This window comes from Nannospalax galili, unplaced genomic scaffold, assembly GCF_000622305.1.
Source record: "Nannospalax galili isolate Female #2095 unplaced genomic scaffold, S.galili_v1.0 scaffold944, whole genome shotgun sequence".
Lineage (NCBI taxonomy): Eukaryota > Metazoa > Chordata > Mammalia > Rodentia > Spalacidae > Nannospalax > Nannospalax galili.
The window spans coordinates 2,619,134-2,623,500 of record NW_008352899.1 but is presented as its reverse complement, the minus strand read 5'-3'; the positions used below and the strand labels follow the sequence as shown (position 1 = coordinate 2,623,500).

Genomic DNA, 4,367 nt, shown 5'->3' with positions numbered 1-4,367 from the left:
TTTTAACTTCATCTTCTTTATTTTGCATACTTTTAATTTCAGAACAAAATAAAAACAAAAAGCCACAATACACAAGACCCAACCCTGCTATTTAGTGAGGGAGGGGATTTTCCTGCCTTAAGACACCAACAAAGACAGGAGAGTAACCACTAAGACAGCAGCAGAGAGGTGGGTGGGTCAGGTGCTGGGGGAGCCGCCCACAGGAGGACTATACAAGGGGGCAGGGCTTCCAGGTGGGAACTCTAATCTACTTCCATGTGAGATGCATCATCATCACCCTCAAGTAGGGGGATCTCATCAGGAACAGCAGCACTGGGCTCCTCTGCTGCCACCTCATCTTCATCAATGCCCAGGCCTAGTTTGATCATGCAGTAGATGCGGTTGGAGTGGGTCTGGGGATCCTTGAGGGAGAAACCAGAGGCTAGCAGAGTGGTTTCGAACAGCGGCCTTCTGCCATAGGGTCTCTACGATGGGGTAATAGTCTCAAAGTGCCTATGCCTTCATGATCCGCTCCATGTTAGCTGTCTAGCCATAGGTGCTGGTCACAATACAGCAGGGCGAAGACACAAGCCTCTTGGAGATTGTCACCTTCTCAACCTTCTTATCCAAGATTTCCTTCATGAGCTTGCAGAGATTCTCAAACTTGGCCTTGCTCTCCTCCATTTTCTTCTTCTCCTACTCATCCTCTGGAAGTTCCAGGCCTTCCTTGGTCACAGAGACCAGGCTCTTCCCACCAAACTCCTTCAGCTGCTCTGCACACAGTACTCAATAGGCTCAGTCATGTATACCACTTCAAAGCCCCACTTCCGTACATGCTCCACAAAGGCAGAGTTGGCCACCTGTTCTTTGCTTTCACCAGTGATGTAGTAGATGGACTTCTATGTCTCCTTCATGTGAGACACGTATTCTGACAGGGAAGTCATCTCATCTCCAGACCGAGAGGTGTGATAGCGCAGTAGCTCAGAGAGGCGTCGCCGGTTGGTGGAGTCTTCACGGATTCCAAGCTTTAGATTCTTAGAGAATGCCTCATAGAATTTCTTGTAGTTCTCTTTGTCTTCTGCCAGTTCAGAGGAGAGCTCAAGATACTTCTTCACAATGTTTTTGCAGATGAATTTCAGGATTTTACTCTGCTAGAGCATTTCTTGGGAGATGTTCAGGGTAGATCCTCAGAGTCAACCATGCCATGGATAAAATTCAGATACTCTGGTATCACTCATCACAGCTGTCCAGGATGAACACACGAGGACATAGAGTTTGATGTTGTTGCTCTTCTTCTTGTTCTCAAAGAGGTCAAAGGGAGCTTGCCAAGGGAGGAAGAGCAATGCCCTGAATTCCAGCTGACCTTCCACAGAGAAGTGCTTGACTACCAAGTGGTCTTCCCAATCATTGGTAAGACTCTTATAGAATTCTGGTCCAAATGGGTTTAGTCTTGTTCAGTTCTTCCTGATCAATGTATTTCTCCTTGATCTTCTTGGTTTTCTTCTTTGCCACTGTCATCTTCCTCATCTGCTCCCACATCTTCAATCTTGGGCTTCTCCTCATCATCCTTATCTTCTTCACCTTTCTCTTCCTCTGCCTCATCATCACTGATCTCCTTCTCCCATTCCTTCTCCAAATAGAGAGTGATGGGATAGCCTATGAACTGTGAGTGCTTCTTCACCATTTCCTTGACCCTCCTCTCCTCCAAGTACTCTGTCTGGTCTTCTTTGAGATGAAGGATCACTTTGGTGCCCCGACCAATAGGCTTACCATGATCTGCGCGTACAGTGAAGGATCCACCCGCAGAGGACTCCCAGGCATACTGCTCATCATCGTTGTGTTTTGTGATAACCACTACTTTCTCTGCCACCAGATAGGCAGAATAGAATCCAACACCAAACTGCCCAATCATGGAGATGTCTGCACCAGTCTGGAAAGCCTCAATGAAAGCCTTAGTGCCAGATTTAGCAATGGTTCCCAAATTATTTATGAGGTCAGCCTTGGTCATGCCAATGCCTATGTCCACCAGAGTCAGGGTGCGTTCCTGAAGGTTGGGGATGATGTCAATTTTCAGCTCTTTACTGCTGTCCAACTTGGAAGGGTCTGTCAGGCTCTCATAGCGAATCTTGTCCAAGACATCAGAAGCATTAGAGATCAACTCCCAAAGAAAAATTTCCTTGTTTGAATAGAAAGTATTGCTGATAAGGGACATGAGTTGAGCAATTTCTGCCTGAAAGGCAAAGGTCTCCACCTCCTCCTCTCCAGGGTTCACTTCCTTAGGCATCTTGAGGGGAAAGCATGAAGTCGTAGAGAGCAGGGTGGGCCTGGACCGTGTCCAAGTCACACGCGGCACCCAGACTGCAGGGGTGACTCTGACTCTTGACATCTTGTACAAAAGAAAAGGTGGGGTGGAGACTGGTGAGATGACTCAGCAGGTAGAGGTGGCCTGGCAGCCTGAATCTGATCTCAGGAAGTAAGTAAGTAAGTCAGTGCTTACTTACAGATCTCAGGAAGTAAGTAAGCTCAGTAAATTCATTGGTTCCCCAGTAAAACTTTAATCAAACATTGGCTTGACACTAGAACCTTAAAAGGGAATAAGTATTGCTTAGTATTCCCAGGAAAATAATTCTCACAACAGAGGGAAAATGTATTTGTTAATGCTATTATGTCTCATAATTATTTTCTAAAAAACGAAGCCAGGCATGGTGGTGCACGCCTTTAATCCCAGCACTTGGGAGGCAGAGGCAGGCAGATCTCTGTGAGTTCAAGGCCAGCCTGGTCTACATAGTGAGTTCTAGGCTAGCTGGGGCTACAGGCAGACCCTGTCTCAAAAAGACCAAAAAAAAAAAACACAAAAAAAAAAATGAAAGAGCTGGGCGTGATGGTGCATGCCTTTAATCCCAGCACTCAGGAGGCAGAGGCAGGCAAATTTCTCTGAAATTGAGTCCAACCTGGTCTATATAGTGAGTTTCAGGCCAGCTGGGGCTACAGGGAGAACACATAAATAAATAAATAAATAAATAAATAAATAAATAAATAAATAAATAAATAAGGAGGAGGAGAGAAGAGAAATGTAAAGAAGATCAGGACATAGCGGGGAGGGATGAACCGGCAAGCTGCAGATAACACAGAGGGAGTTATAAGGGAAAACACCCAACATCCTGCTCTGGCCCACTCATGTATATGCACCACACACACACACGCACACACACACACACACACACACACAACTAAAAACAATAATAAACGATTTGTTAATGTAGGTTTATTGGAACAGTGTAGCATAGAAACTTGATAGTGGGAGGAGTTGTGTGTCCATGAGGACAGGAAATATATAGAAAAATGGGGGTGTTGATGATACACACAATCTCAGCACTCAAGAGGCTGAAGCTGGAGGATTGTGCTTTGCAATAGCCTGGGCTACATGGCAAATTCCAGGTCAGCTTGAGTCATATAGTGAGATCCTGTCTCAAAAAAAAAAAAAAAAAAAAGGCTGGGCATGGGGGCACACACCTTTAATCCCAGTACTTGGGAGGTAGAGCTTTAATCCCAATACTTGGGAGGTAGAGGCAGGTGGATCTCTGTGAGTTCAAGGCCAGCCTGGTCTACACAGTGAGTTCCAGGCCAGCTGGGGCTATAGGGAGACCCTGTCTCAAAAAGACCGAAAAGAAAAAAGGAAGAAAGGAAGTATATATAGTATTAAGATACTCTCAGCATATTCAGTCTTATATATCTAAACATATAAATCTACACATATATCTAAAATATCATTTCAAAATGATGACAGATGTGCTTGTAGTTCCAGCTGCTCAGAAGGCTGAGGCAGGAGGACCATCTGAGACCACAGTTCTGAGATCAGCTTGGGCAACATAGTGAAAACCTGTCTTGGAGGAAATGATATTATTATGATAAACTAAGTTATTTTTGCTTATAAACTTAGTCTACAAAATTTGGCATGTGTATTTTACACAAATGACTCTCCTCAATTTGCAATGGCTACCTGAAACTAATAGTTTGGTACTGGACAGTGTGGTGGAAACTGACTCAGGCAAAGGAAATAGAGGTATTTCCTTCCTGAGGCTGAACTGACGGGTACATTTTGTGTCTGTGGAGAGTTGGAGATGGGCAGAGTGGGAGAGGATGAGGATGGCGGAGTATGGGTTGGAGCTAGATCCTGGGAGTCCTTGCCAAAGCCATTTGAGATTTATTCTAAGAATGATTGGAAAAACCACTGAAAGGTTCTAAGTGAGCGATGTGTTCACTCTTTTTGGTATATAAAACACAGAACAGATGTTAGTTGTCATTATAATGTTTCTAATTACAGGGGAGGCAGTGTGGGATGCTAAATCCTCTTCCCTCCTCAGGGAAACTGGTGATCTCTAATTTCT

The 4,367-nt window shown here is 44.8% G+C and overlaps 1 pseudogene; it reads right to left on the bottom strand.

The window, feature by feature from the left end:
• Positions 1-227: 227 nt before the first annotated feature.
• Positions 228-2,263, bottom strand: LOC103747717 (annotated as a pseudogene).
• Between the last annotated feature and the right edge of the window lie 2,104 nt (positions 2,264-4,367).